Source organism: Balaenoptera musculus, chromosome 5, assembly GCF_009873245.2.
Source record: "Balaenoptera musculus isolate JJ_BM4_2016_0621 chromosome 5, mBalMus1.pri.v3, whole genome shotgun sequence".
Taxonomy (NCBI): Eukaryota; Metazoa; Chordata; class Mammalia; order Artiodactyla; family Balaenopteridae; genus Balaenoptera; species Balaenoptera musculus.
Genome location: NC_045789.1, coordinates 3611905 through 3629965, shown reverse-complemented (window position 1 = coordinate 3629965; position 18061 = coordinate 3611905). Strand labels below are relative to the sequence as shown.

Below are 18061 nucleotides of genomic sequence, written 5' to 3'. Positions count from 1 at the left end.
GAAGAGCCTCAAGAGAACCCCTGATGGAAGCTGGAGGGCTTGGGATCAGGAAATAGACATAGAGGTGAAGTCCAGCACTCAGAGAGAGAGGCCATGTGCTCCTGCTTAAAGGTCCCAAAGGGCCCTGGTTCCCATCCTGGGGTGAGGCTGGTCTGCTCTTTTCAGCGGACACTCCAGAGTTTGCTGCTTAAACCAGGTAGTGTTCATTTTTATTACATTTACCTAAAATACCTTTGATAAATAAGGCCTTCAGACAAACCACAAAGAAAACCACACAAGGGACTTCCTGGTGGTCCAGTGGTTAAGACTCTGACCTTCTCACTCAGGAGACATGGGTTCGATCCCTGGTTGGGGAACTGAGATCCCACATGCCACATGGAGTGGCCAAAAATTTTTTTTTAAATAAAACTTAAAATAAAAAAAAAAAAGAAAACCACACAAATTCTCAGGACTGGACAATCATATTTTTTTTTAAAGAAAATTCATGTCAGCCTGTGTCCTGTGATCAAGGAGGTGTTCAGCCACTATTGCCAGAAAATGAAATGATCATGAATTCTCTTATATCAAGATGCATTCATTGTACAGAGCAATCCAAGGCATCCTGTTACATATGATATTGAAATCACTGATGTCAGAGGCTTCCAGCTAAGTAGGTAGGAGTGTCAGTAATTCATCCCAGGACAAGTGCAGAATTAAAATGGTCATTACAGTATAGCCAAGCAAGATCTTCTAGGAACACCTACCCCCCATAATAACATTAGTTAAAAGATTTGGGGGTGATTTCTTCTTTTCCGTTTTTTTTTTGAATTTTTTTTTTTATACAGCACGTTCTTATTAGTTATCTATTTTATACATATTAGTGTATACATGTCAATCCCAATCTCTCAATTCATCCCACCACCACCATGGGGGGGGGATTTCTAAAAGTTGTTATATTTTTTTTAAAGTTCTTGGCTCCCCAGAATCTGTCATTTCCAGGAAGTCACTAAGAAAGACTGCTGTTCAGAGTCTGATCTATTACAGAGAGGAAACCAGCTGTGGGACAAGGCTGTTTTCTCTGTTAATCAAGTCACGAGTCCTTCTATGCCCTTGAATTTCAAAGTGAAATTTACAAACAATCTGATTTTAACATTTAAAGTATGCGCGCTCTTTCTGCCCACCAGAAGGTAATGAGCAGCCTTAAGTCACTCAGGCTGGGTTTCCTTTTCCCAATTGCCCCCAAATTAAATAAAAATCTCCCTACACACCTTCTGCTGCTCAGTGAAAACAGGATAAAATACGGAACGTTCTAGTAAGCCGGCAGGCGTGAAGTTTGCCTCCTACCCCCGTTCCTCCTCAGCACCACATTTCCGTTCCCTTCCAAACAGCCCTAACTTCTCTGCCTCTTTATCTCCATGGAAATCAAATCTCCATAGCTCAAATTCACGTCGCAGAGAGACTTTTCTGCTATTAGAAAAAAAGATTGTCTTCCCTTTTGCAGTGAGGAGTTTTTTGTTTTATTTCTTTAATGCAAGAATTGAAAACCGCATAGCACAGGGAGGTCAGCTCTGTGCTTTGTGATCACCTAGAGGGGTGGGATAGGGAGGGTTGGGAGGGAGGGAGACGCAAGAGGGAAGAGATATGGGAACATATGTATATGTATAACTGATTCACTTTGTTATAAAGCAGAAACTAACACACCATTGTAAAGCAATTATACTCCAATAAAGATGTTAAAAAAAGAATTGAGGAGCAGAGATGGGGGAGAGAGGGGGCAGCTTGAATTACGGGACTACTTAAGACGTAATATTTAATTTCAAACTTGCTGAATCAGTTCACTGTGCAGAGAAAATAACAAAACATTGAATATCAACTATACTTCAATTAAAAATATTAAAAAAAGAAAAGAAAGTTCCAATTCAATATCCAAGTGGAGACTCAGGCAGAGAGTTGGATATGTGAAAATGAAAATCAAGGCAGAAGTCAGGGGTCAAGATATAAATTTAAGAGTTATCAATATTTAATGCTTTCCCAATATTTAGTTAGAGAAGGTCCAAAAAGAGAAGAGGGTCAAAGACCAAGCACTGACTGAATCAGTCTGACATTTAGAGGTCCAGTAGAAGCCGGCCAAAAAAAGAACTGACAAGAAATAGCCAGGAGAGTGTGGTATCACAGAAACCAGGACAAAGACATTTCCAGAAGCAGCAACACTCCAGCTTTGGACATCAGACCAAAGAGTCCCTTCTTGAATACAAAAGAATGTCTGTCCCCATCCTAATTTTAAAACAGCTAGTTACACATCATTTGGTCAATGAAAACGGTTAACTAGATCTTAAAAGTTAGATATGTGTTGTCAAGTGAAGGAATAACTATTTTGGTTGAAACCAGCTCACCATTTGTGTGTTGAAGATTGATGGCTGTAACAGAATCCCACTGGAAAGCGGCATTTTTCACCATCAGCACAGAGCCACTGTGAGTGTGACTGAAATGAGGAAGAGCCAGGAGCTCGCATCCTGAATTCCCCTGCAGCAAGCACAGCTGTTTCCCTTCTGCTGTTAATTCCGATGGTTTCCAGCAGCTTCCAAAACCATTTAGGAACCCATGGTAGCCAGCAGCTTCCAAGATCACTGCCTAGAGCAGAGCAATTCTGTCTGAACCAAGCACACAGGAAAATTGGGCAGAAACATCCCCTATCTTTATTGTGCACATCCAGCATGATTCTTCTTATGGGAATGTGTGACTCAACTTGAGAATATAAGTTTTGTTTAGAAAGATAAAAGCAAGTAAAGATTTGCACTCTGAGGAAGCAACTTTTAAACAGAAAGGCACTGAAGCACTGCAGGATGTGCATGACAGACTCAGGAGCCCAGGACGCAGCATTAATGATGCTTTTATGGCCTCATCTCTTTCCATTTGACTCCCTTCTTGGAGCCAGACCCCTAACACGATCTGCTTTGTGGTTTAAGCAGTGTGTCTGCAAAAACGTCCTGTCCTGAGGCCCTGTGTTCATGTCACTCGAGAGAGATTTAGCAGACTGGATGGGCACACCGCTGTCCACCAGATGACTGATGGCAGTACTCAGCATTTTTGTAGCCCACAGCTAAGATGTTAAATCAACAATAAATAATAATAATGTTGCCAAACTCAGGCCCAGCTGCTCACTGCTCGAAAATCAACGCTTGAGAGGCAAGTGTTGGTAGAAAGGAAAGTTGCTTTTAATCAGAAAAGCCCCACAGTCTGGGGGGAAGGTGATTCAGTGTCCCCAAAAACCAACTCTAAAGATTCTGCTTGGCCATTAAACTTTTTAAAGGGAAAAAGTGAAGTACTCTCAGTTAATCATTGAGATAGGGGGTCAGAGTCCTCACCATCTCCCACTGTGTGTAGACTTGTCAACCCCTCGTGATTTTTCTTTAGATGTTATCTTGTTCACACCGTTTGTTCCCAAGATAACTGAAAGGGAAGCTGGGGAAGGGATCTGGTCATCTGTTAATTACTTATTCTTCATTTTTACCTCTTTGATCTGTGGAAAGAACCAACAGGTTAGGCAACGCATTGATTGATCAAAAGATTTGAAAAGTGTGTTTGGTCTGGAGATGAGTAGAGCATGGGGGCACTTGGTTTAAAAGTTAGTTACGATGTAGCTTTGCTAAAGTGACAAGGAAAGGGGCTTCCAGCTGAGGGCAGTTTCCTGCAAAGAGCTGCTTAAAATAATCATCATCATCAAAATGTAATTAGTATATATTAGGTACCAGGCAGTGTTCTAAAGACTGACGTACATTAACTACTTTAGTTAAAATAAAGGATCCTTTTATGGTTCTAAAACCCCGGGAGATGTGGGCTGGATCTGGAGGCCTGTCCTCACTCTTTTTTTTTTTTTTTTAATTTATTTATTATTTATTTTTGGCTGTGTTGGGTCTTCGTTTCTGTGCGAGGGCTTTCTCTAGTTGCGGCGAGCGGGGGCCACTCTTCATCGCGGTGCACGGGCCTCTCACTGTCGCGGCCTCTCTTGTTGCGGAGCACAGGCTCCAGACGCGCAGGCTCAGCAGTTGTGGCTCACGGGCCTAGTTGCTCCGCGGCATGTGGGATCTTCCCAGACCAGGGCTCGAACCCGTGTCCCCTGCATTGGCAAGCAGATTCTCAACCCCTGCTCCACCAGGGAAGCCCTGTCCTCACTCTTGACTCAAGCTCGGCAGTGGTATCGGGCTTGGCGTCGTAAGCCAGAGTCCACAGACAAGGTGACCGGGGCCCGTCGCTCCAGCATGTAGCACAATGTGTTTTCCGCCAGCGACGGAGTTTTGGACGAATGCCCTGGCACAAGTCGTCAGCATGGACGTCCCCCGCTCTGCTTAATCACTTCAAGCACCTTCTCCAAAAGGCACCATACTCTCCCAGGAAATATGGTCTATTTTAAAAGCCAAAGGAAAGTGGATTTTCCATATGGGTGCAACTGAGAGGGAGCAGGTCTGTCCAAGGCCAGACCAGGGCGGGAAAAGGCTCTGTGTTTTGTTGTGATTTCTTTTCTCTGCATAAGCACATCCATCTCGGCATGCTGCACTTTTCATTCCTACAACCGCAAGATCTTTTCAGCCAAAAATCAACCATGCATGCACGTTGGTCCCTCCCTCTCTCTCACACACACACATACACACACACACACACACACACACACACACAGACGAAACATGGCTCTGGCTCCTCTTGGCATAGATTTTGATTCAGCTTCATTAGGCCAACCATCTGGGTCATTTCAATTCTGTTTCCAGTCCCGAAATAATTGCAGCATCTGAATCAGCCGTTCCCGCAATCCCACCTCTCCCTTTCCCCCTCCCAGCAACCAGCTGCCCAAGCGTAAAACTTCGTAAAGATAATGTTTTGGGAAGATTGGAGAAGTTTTTTTAATCCACCTAGGATCAGACAGTCAGAGCTCACCTCCGTGGTGGTCAGAGCAGAGGAAAGCCCGTTCTGCCCCGGAATAATTACTAGGAACCATGTATCCTCCCCCCACCCCTGCTCTGAGCCCTCTGAACTCTCAGATGTGACTAAGCTCATAATTGGGACGGCATCCAACACATAAAATGTGAGTGCAATTTCATCTGCATCCATCCAAATTGTACTGAAACAGTTGCTAGGGCCTTTGGCCTCTTCCTGACTGCTGGACTTTTTATGCCAAAGGAAATGATTAGAGTTTAGGTTAACATAATCAATTGCAGGCCCTAAGACTCCCTAAGCTTGCAAAGGGTAAGTGCCTAACGTATATAGAAATATAACTGTTGGAAGACACAGTCTATGAAGTCCTTCTATTACTGAGTTTTTAAAGTGTGGGATTTTAAAAGTTGTAGAAAATATAGATGGGAAATTCATAACAAATTCACCAGCCAATTACTTCACCTGACCATGGCCAAGTAAAAGTTGTCTTTAAAGATGTAAGTAACGCAAGAGGGAAGAGATATGGGAACATATGTATATGTATAGCTGATTCACTTTGTTATAAAGCAGAAACTAACACACCATTGTAAAGCAATTATACTCCAATAAAGATATTAAAAAAAAAAAAAAGATGTAAGTAGCAAACGGATGGACACCAAGGGGGAAGGGGGGGTGGTGGGATGAATTGGGAGATTGGGATTGACATATATACGCCGCTGGGTATGAAGTAGGTAACTAGTGAGGACCTGCTAGTTCTGCACAGGGAGCTCTACTCGGTGCTCTGTGGTGACCTAAATGGGAAGGAAATCCAAAAAAGAGGGGATATATGTGTACGTGTGGCTGATCCACTTTGCTGTACAGCAGAAACTTGACACAGCAGTGTAAAGCAACTATACTCCAATTAAAATAAATCAAATTAAATTTAAAAATAAAGATGTAAGAATATGTAAGAAAAAGACTATCAGAAGTAAAAGGGTTTCTTTTGTTGCTTTTGTTTTGCTTGACTGATTTCTTAAATATCTTTGCTTCTTCCTGCTGCCTAATTTAGTCATATATCCAGCCAATATTTATTAATTTTTCCATATTTGTTACCACCTGCTAAAAGCTAAGGAGAAACTGTGAACCAGCCAGACACAACCCCTGCCCTGAAAGAGCTCATGGGCAAGTAGAAGATACAGAACAGTAAGTAAGCTTTTACGATATAGCGAAGTAACCATGCGAAAGTGAATACAAGATGTTATGGAGATTCTTAGGAAGAGTAACCAACCCAGACTCGGGAAGTCATAAAAACATCTCAGGGAAACAACCTATCAGATAAAACCTGACAGATGGAGAGAAATGAAGCAGATAGGCTGGTGTCTGAGTCTGTTCAGGATATAACAGAGGACCATACACTAGATGACTTGAATAAGAAACATGTCCCACAGCTCTGGAGGCTGCAAGTCCAAGGTCAGCAAGCCAGCCTGGTCCACTGAGGGACCCCCTTCCTGCTCACAGCCTCCCTTGGCCTTCCTTGGTGGGTGCACAGAGGGAGGAGATCTCATGTCTTGTCCTCTTTTTGTAAGTGCATGAATTCCTTCACGAGGACCCTACGCTCATGACCTAATCTAACCCCAATGACCTCCCCAAACCTCCACCTCCAAATACCATCGCATCAGGGCTTAGGGTTTCAACATGTTAATTTGGGGGGATGCAAACATTCAGTCCATAACAGTTGGGAAATATGTATTCCAGGAAGGGAAAACACTGTATGTGCAAAATTCAGGAGGTTGTAGACATCAAGGCTCATTCCAGGAATTAAAAGTGACTGTGTACAGCTGAATTTTAACGTGTGAAGGAGGAGGAAGTAGAAAGAGGTATGAGCAGTAAGAAAGGGGTGAGGAACATGGGATTTATCCTAAGATCAAAGGTCTGCATTCTTCAAGTGGAGGAATGCCGTAATTAGATTTGAAGGGTTAAAAAATGGTTGTGTTAGCTACGTAGAGAAGGAGCTGGGTGGAAGCAAGTTGAGAGCAGGTGAGACTAGGGACTCTGACACAGACAGGTGGCTTTTTGCTCTAATGAGCTCAAAGGACATATTTTCAGCAAAGGACATCTGAGGACCTTAGACTGTGGAATGTTCAGCGAGTCTCCCATCTCTTCATTGAAAATGTCCCTGGTTGGTGGTAACGCTTGTCAGCTATCTGTCCTGCCAGGCCTTGGGGGGTTCCAAGCAGGGGTTTACCAAAACCACAAGTCCCTTACACTCCAGCAGAATTAACTTTTACAGTTGCAAAAGCCATTAGCAAAATCTGTTAGCTGGATTGAGCATCTGCATTCCAAGTATAATTCCTGAAAGAGCCACCTGAACATCCTGAAAAAATGCCCACAAATCACATAATCACCATCAGGCAATTAGGCATCAAACAGTTGTGATCACATTGTAGCTCTGAAGTAAGCTGTGGGCCTGGGCGATAACTCATCTCCTGCTCTACAATGCATGGGTGGGTCTGAGCAGAGCAGGTTTGACGAGAGCCCATCACAAACGTGGAGATCAGTCCAGAGGCTGGTGAAATGTGGGTGCCCTCAACTCAGGCAGCGACAGTAGGAATAAAACTGGAGAAAGCTGACATTCAAGAGACGCTTGTGAGATGGAACTTGGCTAATGACCGGATATTGGGGAAGACAGATTTCTAGGAAGTATTTAGAACTTTAAACATCTTTTTAAAGAACTTTCAGGAAGCATATTTTTTTTATCAAGACTTGGTCATCAGTTGGACCTAGAGATGATCATACTAAACGAAGTAAGTCAGAAAGAGAAAGACAAATACCATATGATATCGCTTATATGTGGAATCTAAAATATGACACAGATGAACTTACCTACGAAACAGAAACAGACTCACAGACATAGAGAACAGACTTGTGGTTGCCAAGGGGGGCGGGCTGGGGGACTGGGAGTTTGGGGTTAGCAGATGCAAACTATTATATACAGAATGGATAAACAACCAAGTCCTACTCTATAGCACAGGGAACTATATTCAATATCCTGTGATAAGCCATAATGAAAAAGAATATATATATGTATAATTGAATCACTTTGCTGTACAGCAGAGATTAACACAACATTGTAAATCAACTATATGTCAATAAAATTAAAAAAAAAAAAAAAGACTTGGCCATCAGTGAGATTAGCTGGAATCTCACAGTCTCTCTTGTGTTTTTGAGAGACTTTCACGAATTCTAAAGTCTATCAACACCATTAGTAGCACAATGATTTCCCAGTGAAGATAGCAAGCCCAACATGGCAGGTGGGAAGCAACCTAAGGAAGCAAGAGGTGTTTGCTTCCCTCACCCTCCACGTCTTCTAGCTCTTGCTTTGCCTTCTGGGGCCCCCCACCCTCTAACCACGGAGGGTCTGACACTGACGCTGGGGTCCCCGAGCTGCTCTCCAGCCTTGCTGTCTTGGACAATCCCCGACTCTTCCGTGCTGCTCACATCTGTTCAAAGGCAACTCTCCCCTCAGCCAGCTGCTGGGTGGGAAGGAGAGCTAACATCAGTCCCACAGCTGATAGCACTTTATCCTGATACCATATTTTTAAGTCCATCACTGGCTGACGACGAAGTCACTTTTATCTGAACCTACGTTTGCATCGGAAGAGTTAAGTCATTGAAGTAGATCAGAGGTTATACATTCACATACCTATGGCAGCTGAGTGTGCCCTGCGGATGAGTTATGCAAACCGGGTGTCAGGTAGCAGGGAGAGGTGGTTTCCTTAGGGACCTCGCCGGTTCCCACCTGTATTCAGCTTCAATAAACAGTTGTCCTGCAGACTTAGTGTTGACACACCTCTGCATTTTTTCAAGAGAATTTGGATATGCAGATTTTCTATGTAATTATCCAATTTCCAAAAATTTGGCAGTGTAACTAATTCAAATTTTTAAAATTTGTGAGCCAGCTCTGTGTAGGCCAAACAAAACACATCTGTCGGCCAAAAGTGGCCTGGGAATGACCGGCTGGCACCCTCTAGATTGGACAATCTCTGCGGCTTTTCTCTAGCTCTTTAACTGTGGGGGAAATCTGAGATGTTTTCACCTTCAGGAAGTAATCCCTAAAACTGTGGAATTCTAGACTCCAGAGCAGACCAGAGGTAAATATAAGTTTGAACTATCAGGTTGTTCTGAGTGTCCTTCAAATTTCAGCAAATAAATACTTCATCAATATATATGATTAACTTCATTTTGGTACGGTTTGAACCTGTCCAATGTGGTGAAAGCTGAAAGTGGTCATTTCTAAGACTAAATTGTTGCTTTTATCTTGACCCAAATTTAAATAGAGTTTAGCTATGTTAAAATTAATATCATAGGGCTTCCCTGGTGGCGCAGTGGTTGGGAGTCTGCCTGCCAGTGCAGGGGACACGGGTTCGAGCCCTGGTCTGGGAAGATCCCACATGCCGCGGAGCAGCTGGGCCCGTGAGCCACAGCTGCTGAGCCTGCGCGTCTGGAGCCTGTGCTCCACAACAAGAGAGGCCGCGATAGTGAGAGGCCCGCGCACCGCGATGAAGAGTGGCCCCCGCTTGCCGCAACTGGACAAAGCCCTCGCACAGAAACGAAGACCCAACACAGCCAAAAATAAATAAATAAATAATTAAAAAAATAATAATAATAACACAACGAAAATTTAAAAAAAAAAAAAAATTAATATCATCATATGTATATATATGTATAACTGAATCACTTTGCTGTACACCTGAAACTAACACAACATTGTAAATCAACTGTACTTAATAAAAAATCATATAAATAAATAAATTAAATTAAATCAATATCATCAGGGTAATGTTATATTAAAACAATGTACAAATAGATTTTTTCCAGTTATGAAACTTGAGGATAATAATAAAGGGTCTTTGTTAAATTACCAAGCATTTGTTACTTCTCATGTTATTTTTTTTCTTTGTTTTATTTTGTTTTTTAGCAAATTTTGCTAACATACCTTGTCACAGTGAATTTGAAAAGCATCTGATCTTCAGCTCAGTGTTTTGTGACCACCTAGAGGGGTGGGATAGGGAGGGTTGGAGGGAGGGAGACGCAAGAGGGAAGAGATATGGGAACATATGTATATGTATAACTGATTCACTTTGTTATAAAGCAGAAACTAACACACCATTGTAAAGCAATTATACTCCAATAAACATGTTAAAAAAAAAAAGCATCTGATCTTAAAGATCATCTATAAAACGTGAGAAGTGCTAAATATTCTTTATTTGATGCTGTACGTAAACCACACTAAAATGCCTTTCTTTAAGTAAAAGGCAATATTGTAGATAGAGCATTTTGATTAAATTGGCACAGTCAAGACCAGAAAGATAAAGTGGACACATGGTCAGTGCATCTTCAGCCCTTGTCTTAACAGGCGAATGAACACAACTTGAGACACAGGTGACTCTTGCTCTGGTCTATGAGACAGTGAAGGGAGCTTCTCAGTACTTAAATATACGTGTTGTCATTTGTTATTTCTCACCGTCCTCTGGCTTAGCTGGGCAGTTGCTCTAGTCTGGGCCGGCGGGGCTAATCTCTGTGGTCAGCTGATGGCTCTGCTGAGGCTGGATGGTCCACGATGGCCTCGCTCTCGCGCCTTGTGTGGACAGGCAGTTTGGTCTCAGGGGCCTCGGCTGGGGGCTGCCTCTGCTCTATACGCTGTCTCACCCTCCGGGAGGCTCACCCATGCTCCTTCCCAGAGAGGACTCAGGGCTGCGAAGGAGGAAGACAGGGCAAGCCAAATGGCTCATCCTGGCCACACACCAGCCCCTGTTAGTATCTGCATTTGTAACTTCTGAGCTACTCCGAGTTCTTTCCTGGTCTCTGATTAGGCCGTGTCTGATAATGTCCCATTGGCCTGGTCCCCAGACCTCTCTACCCCACACCCCTGCCCCCCACTCCCCAGACCTGCCAACAGCACAAATGGCCCCTCTGCACCATCTCAGGAACTGTGCAATTTTGTGAGACCTTCGCTACTTCAGAACACACATCTTTTTTTTCTTCTTCTTCTAAAGCTGCCCATGTGGTATGAGGCACTTGGTAAGGCTCTCCCTTCTCTGGATTTCAGGTGGACACAGACCTCTATTTTGTTTGGATGCCCCTCAACTTATCTTAGGTTTTGACCATCACATAGACAGTCTTGTTTGAGACCCAAAGAGCTACGCACTGGATTCCTTTTGAGAAATTCAGGCCTCACCTGCTTCTATCCCTTCTATCCTTCTCTTTTGATCTTCTCATGTCAGGAAGGTCCTTTTCTTTACCAGCAGGAAAATTTTCTTATGTCATATTCTCCATCTTCTTTTGCTCTGTGAATTAAGCTCTATAATGACTCCTTCAAGCATTGGCTCAATATCTTTCAATTCAAGTCCTGAAGAAGGTCTAATTCGCCATGGGTCAGCATGAGGTCTAAAGGTCAGGCTCGGAGCTTCAGTTTTATGACCATTCAGGAGTTCAGACAGGAAGACTTTATGAAAGCTCTCTCTTCACCAGAGGTTATCCGATAATGGGGAAGAATGAAGTGGTCATTTTCAAAATAAGCTAATCATGGCTTCTATCTTGGCGTACATTCAAATGGAGTTTAACCACATTAAAAATTAACGTCATCTGGGTGCAGTCATGTGCAAATAGATTTTGTCCACTTATGAAATTTGCGAACAAAAAGATAACGCCAGGTGTTTTTTTTAATGCCTAAAAAATGACTCTAATAACTTTGAATTGACATCTTAGGTGACCTTAGTTCAGATTGTTTGCATATATTCATAATGCTCTAAGAGTCCCTTAGAAAGAAAAAAGAAACATTTACTCAGTCACCACTTTGCATGACATGCTGTTTAATTCTGTTTGCAACTTGTTCAAAACACTCTCTTGGGATAGCTGAATAGTTTTTCTAAATCATACTTGTGAATTGTTCCTAAGATGGCAATGGCTTTAGCATGTTATTTTTATAATCTATACATCTAAAGTTATTTAAATATGAGTTTTTATAAAAGCATAGAGGTAACTGGCCAGGAATTTAGTGTTAATTTCCTAAACTTTATTACTTCAACCAAGCCTAGTGTGTGCACCATAATTTGTAAAGCACCATTAGCACAGATGTTATAAGAAAAGTCAAGGAATGTTTCAGAGGTTGAATCCTACCATTGAATACTACTGAGTCGAATGTTTACTAAAACTTTTTTGCCTTGGGACTTCCCTGGTGGTCCAGTGGTTAAGACCCTGTGCTTTGACTGCAGTGGGCACGAGTACCATCCCTGGTGGGGGAACTAAGATCTCACATGTCGCGTGGCATGGCTGGAAAAATAAAAAAATAAAACATTTTTGCCTTTTGTTACATGCCATCACTAAGTTATTTTTCATCATATTGTTGTGTGTTTTTTTATCTGGTTATAAGGACCCAGAAATAAAGCATCATTTCTGGGAAGTAAAGAGAAAATACACAAGAAGCAGGAGAAAAAAAAATAGCAATCCAAGGGTTTCTTAGAAAACAGGCATCAATAGAAACATAGTATCTTGAAAACAGAGATGACAGACCTGCTGTATGCTGACCTCAAATCCACTCTGGGGACCACATGTAGGAAGAATGCGGACCATGAGGGTCATTCAGATGGAGGAAGGATTGAAAACGATACCACACTTAAAAAATCAAAATAAAGACCTCTGAGAGATCGCAATGCATTTAACAGAGAAGACTCAGGGTGTGATGGTTAATTTTATGTGTCAAATTGACTGGGCTAAGAGATACCCAGATAGTTGGTAAAACATTGTTTCTGGGTGTGTCAACAATGGTTTAACGTTTAAGGTTAACATTAATGTTTAATGTGTTGATGGCATTAGCCCACTGTGTCCCCCTTTGCCTGGCAAAGCAATAAAGCTATTCTTTTCTACTTCACCCCAAACTCTGTCTCCGAGATTCAATCAGTGTCGGGGTACAGAGGCCAGCCCTGGCTTTAGAATCAGCAGACTGAGGAAAGAGTATCGTCCTCACCATTAGATGTTGTGGGGAGATGACATCTAATCTCCCGAGGGCCTGGATGGAAGACAAAGGGGCAGGAAGGGCTGATTCGCTCTCTCCGAGCCATCCATCTTCCCCGCCCTCGGATATCGGCCTTCAGGCTCCAGGACCTATACCGTCCGCCCCTGATTCTTGAGCTTTTGGACTTGGACCGGAACTCACACCACCACCAGCTTCCCAGGGCCTCAGGCCTTCAGCTCAGACTGAACCACACCACCAGCTTTCCTGGTTCTAAGCTTGCAGACGGCAGATCATAGACCTTCTCAGCCTCTGTAATCACCTGAGCCAATTCTTATAGGAAATCTCCTATGGGTCTGTTTCTCTGGAGAACACTCACACATGGGACATTCAGAATAACGCCCTTCAGATGTGGGAAGTACTGTCAGGGAAAGAGAAATCAGTCTTCCTTTATTGACCCTCCAGGCACAGAGGTTTTCTCCAGCCAACCGTACGGCATCTCTTACAGGTGGAGATGTAAAGAGACCCACGGGTCCCCATCACGGTAACGTGCGACCACAGCAAGGCCACCAGCTGATAGAGGTGCCATCGAAGGAACCTGAGCATCAGACAGGTGATAGGAACAGTTGACTTTTAAGTTCCTTTATGTCCTCCGGCCTGAGATTTATAGTCAAACAGCATGGGTGTTGAGAGCATACATCTAGCAAACCTGGGCTCTGAGAAGCTCAGTTTTACCATCGTCCTTAAAGTGGTGTCCACATCGGAGGGCCCCTTTGTGGGTTATCAGACATTCACAGGGTCAGTGAGCACTCAGGGCAGAGCCAAATACAGCACAGTCTCAGGAAAGTTCCCTGCTACCTTTACGACTAATCCATCCTCTTGAAGATCCTCTCAGAGAATGATTCAGGAATCGAAAGACAAAGCATCACTGAGGACACACCTTTGTTTACGGCAGACATTGAAACAGAGCAGCTGCAAGAAGAGAAGAATCATTGTTAAAAATCCCGGCCATCTGGACTTTTTTTTTTTTTAATGTTTTAAAAATGCATTTTACACAAACCTTTGAAACACAAGGAATCAGGAATCGCTTTTACTGTTCTGCACTTGAACATGGCAAAGGCAGCCTACCTGGAGGCTGGGCTCTCTGTTCTGCGTCTCTGAAGTCGGATCAATGGCATCCGACTCAGCAGAGTTTCTCCCCTTGTGTCTCTTCCGTCCTCGTGGACTCCAGTTCCAGCGACTCCATGCAGAGCCCCAGAGTTGGGCCCAAGGTTTACCCCTTTTATCCAGAGGAAAACGTCCTTTCTGAGAAGTGCGTTTCTGTTTTTCGGTTTTGGGTTAGGGTGTTGAGTGGGTTCTGTGCGTCCCCGGAGGACATCCTGCTACCTCGCACGGGAGCATCTTTGGCCCCGGCGGTTCAGCCGCCGGAACGCACGCGCCTTCTATTCGTTTTCTGGTTGTCGAGTGACCCCTGCTGGTCACTGGGAGATGTTGCCGCCTTCTCTCATCTTGTTTCGAGTTAAATTCAGTCATCAGGCTGGAACTGCCACTTTCCGGGATTGGGTTCGCCTTTGTTTAGCTGTGATAGCTTCTATGAATACCTGTCGTGCGATAAATGCCATTTTCATCGCATTAAACTCAGGATTTTGAAAACCGCTCCCCATAAAATGGTGAAATTCACAGCAAAGGAAAACACCTCTGTGCTGGTGAATCTTCATGATTCAGTGATCTCGTGCTGACAGAGGAGATGACAATTTTTATATTTTCTTGAAAAATACTAGTCGGCAACAGACACGGGGACTGACACGTTTTGAAGCCCAGCTGGCGGCACAAAACATTTGCTTAAGCCTCGCCCGGTTGCTCCCATTGACGGAACATCCATAGCTACCCAACCATAGAGCAAGGTAATCTACGGTTTACATAGCAGAAAGGATTATAAATAAGGCTAAAAACATCCCAGCATTTCAGAAGTCAACAGCCTAGCCTCCCTGGACCTTTCTATCTGTAAAACCATTGGCATTTGTCGATTGAATAATTTTTTGTTTAGTGCACCTACTATGTAAAAGGCTTGAAATAGGGCAGGGAAGAGAATGGGTAATAAACAGAAAATAGAATACAGCCATAGGTTAGCTGCAACAATTTTTTTTTTTTTTTTTGCTGCAACAATATTAAATCTATATATTTTGAGCCTCTTACCTGTTCGTATGTGTTCAATAATTTATTTCCGTGAGGGTCAGTGTCTTCTACTGAGATTCTCATCTGTTGTACAGTGAGAGAAAAAGCAATAGCATATACTTAATTACCTTAATATTGTAATGACTAGCAGTCCCCTTCCAATAATTCACAATAAACAAAGCTACACCTTTAAAAGGATTGTACTGTATACTCTTATGGAAAATAATAGCAGCTCACTTTAGCCAGAGCTGAGATGGGCAAACTTTAGCTCAGCCAATGATGTAGGTTCCTTAAATCTCTTTAGAGGAAATATGAGGAGTATCATTTTCAGTAGTCTCAGAGGTCAACTCAAGATGAAAATGCAGGAGAAAGGACAAGAAGATTGGATACTCATTGGCTATATGGATGTGTGTGTGTGCATGTGTACAAATGTTCCATATACACAAATACTCATAAATAGATGTCCAAACCCTAACGTGAATGGAAGAATCACACTGATAACTAAATACATTTATGGGATTTGAATGACGCACTGCCTGTTACCTTGTGATTTTCCTCTGTTAAATTTTAGGCACATGTAGCATATCACCTCCCTCTCTTTAGACTTTGCAAACCAAGCTACTATTTATTCTGTTTATTAGTACTTTCTCTTGAAAAGTCAATCCTCCATAGACGCAAAAACACTTTTGTTGTATTTTTTCTTTCCTCTGAATTCTCATCTCTGTTTGCCTTCATCCTGGCAGTGAAATGCCTCAAACTGAATACAGTACCCCAGGCTTTTTAAAAAGTCTTTGGGACTTTCTAATAGTAAAGACCTTGCCTGGGTTTGAAAATCAGCCTGTTTAGAAAACAGTAAATTCACAGCTTTATCCCTTTAAAGTCTTATCACAGCTCTCCTTTTTATTTATTGGCATGCCTTTTTCTCTCTCAAAGATCTCTTTACTTTATGTGGTTCTTATAACATCTTGACTCTTTCAGTCGACATTAATTTAACTAAATATTTCTGCTTCCCTGTGTATTTTCCCTTGAAGTTTTCATTTTTTGTTGATGCTCTGTCTTTTAACTGTTCCTTTTGTTCCATTTTCCAATACTGCAGTGACCCTTAGAGCTTGGAGGAAATATTTGCAAATCTACACTGACTTCCTGTTTATTTATGGCTCTTTCGGCAATGTTCTTTTCTTTGCAAGGAGCTCAAATTCACCAGCAAGAGCTAAGGTCATACTCAAAACACACCTCTGATTTCAACCAAAGAATAAAGGGAGAATAAAAATTGAAAAATATTTTAAGAATCCTAAAGATACTCTGACTTGATTTAAGGTATACATTATAAGGTACATCGTTCTTTTTTGCAGTGAAATGGTGTGGTCTCTGGATGTATCTCTTTTTCCACCCAACTTGAGAATTTAAATTTTGTTCAGTTTCACAAGATGAGAATTCTCCAAATATCGTGGAATTTATCTTAATAAAAAAGAAAACAAATCCTGCTCAGTTCCTTCATTTTACAGTTTTTTCCTTGAGGGCATCACCTGAGGACATCATCTGAAGTATCACCTGAGGGTATCACCTGAGGGCATCAGTGGAAGTTTGTTGAACAGTCTGTATTGGTGGCGCACCTGACTCAGCCTGGACAGTGCCTAAGTGTCACTGCTGTTTTAAGTCTTTGGCTTTTTTCCTCTTCTGACTAAGGTATAGCTGTTTCCTCATGTTAGCTATAGCCAGGCTTTACAAAGTCTGTATCATCAAGTTTTCATTTTTAGTGTAAAAGTATCTTATGGTTGGTGCCACTTGTCTGTTCCTTTTATCTGGCAGATGCCTATGTATATAAGCTCCTGAATCTGAGATCACCTACAGACCATGCTTTCAAATACCAGGTGAGTGGAAAGGCAGTTGAATCATCTCCACCCATTTCTGTAGATGATTTATTGTGAACTCCAATAATTATTTCCATGGTGCGCTCTTCATGTCTCTACTACTGGTTCCAAACACCAAGATAGAACCACAGACTTGCACAGCTAGGATGGAGTTTAGTCCAACCCCTTTACCGTATAAATAAGGACTAAAATGTCGCTAAAGAAGTTACGGGATTGTCCGTGGTCACAAACGTTGGCCAATGACATAGCTAGAAAAGTATCAGGTCTTTGTGAATTTATATGTATGTGTGAGTAGACGTTCATGCAGAACTTACCATAGACAGCAGACGGTCTGAGCTCTTCACAAATCTTGGCTTTTATAACCCTTATAGCAGCCTTCCGAAGTAGATATTCTTATTATCTACCCAATTTCAAAGATGAAGAAACTGAGGTGCAAAGAGGTTAAATAACTTTTTCAAGGTCATGTCATAGGGAAGAACCTTTATGTTCTATTACAAGTTCATCACTAAAGGGACGTTGCCTATAAGCTTAAATTATACATAATGGCCCATCTCTGGGACCCCTGCCTCCCAGGTCATGAGCATGAAGCTAAACTACCTTGGTTTAGCTCACAGGAAACATCCTGACCAGGCCCACCTGTGAAGGGCTGCAGGAAAAAAGAAATTCACACATCTTCTCCAGAGTCGTGCCAGAACCAGGAAATGTTTGATTTTACTCCCTTTCCTTTTAGTTTAAAAGAAGCTTGAATTCTAACTCAGGCAAGACGATTCTTTGGGATGTTAGTCCACCATCTACTGGGTCTACTGGCTTTCTGAATAAAGTTACTATTCCTTGTCCCAACACCTCATTTCTGGTTTTATCGGCCTGCTGTGTAGCAAGCAGTACGAGCTTGGACTGGGTAACAATCACATACCTGGTAGGTGGCAGAGCAGGAATGGAAACCCAGGCAGTCTGGGTCCCAAGCCTGGTCTCTTAATCACTATCTTTCACGAATGTCAAAGTCAGTTACATGTCATCAAGATGTCAGCCTGTTCCAACTGATGCATAAACTACCTCAATATCACTAAGCTCTCCATCATCAATCAACACATCTTGGTTTCCAAAATTATCCTCACCCTGG

At 42.5% G+C, this 18061-nt stretch overlaps 1 long non-coding RNA gene across 2 annotated transcripts; it reads right to left on the bottom strand.

The window, feature by feature from the left end:
• Positions 1–3122: 3122 nt before the first annotated feature.
• Positions 3123–17502, bottom strand: LOC118896170. 2 transcript variants are annotated; one of them, XR_005020102.1, is made up of 5 exons: positions 17256–17502; positions 15092–15154; positions 14024–14496; positions 12911–13867; positions 3123–3499 (listed from the first exon to the last, which is right to left on the bottom strand). It is a non-coding gene; the product is annotated as an uncharacterized LOC118896170 (long non-coding RNA). The 2 variants fall into 2 exon arrangements; XR_005020103.1 differs by lacking the exon at positions 3123–3499 and adding an exon at positions 11352–11702.
• Positions 17503–18061: the final 559 nt, after the last annotated feature.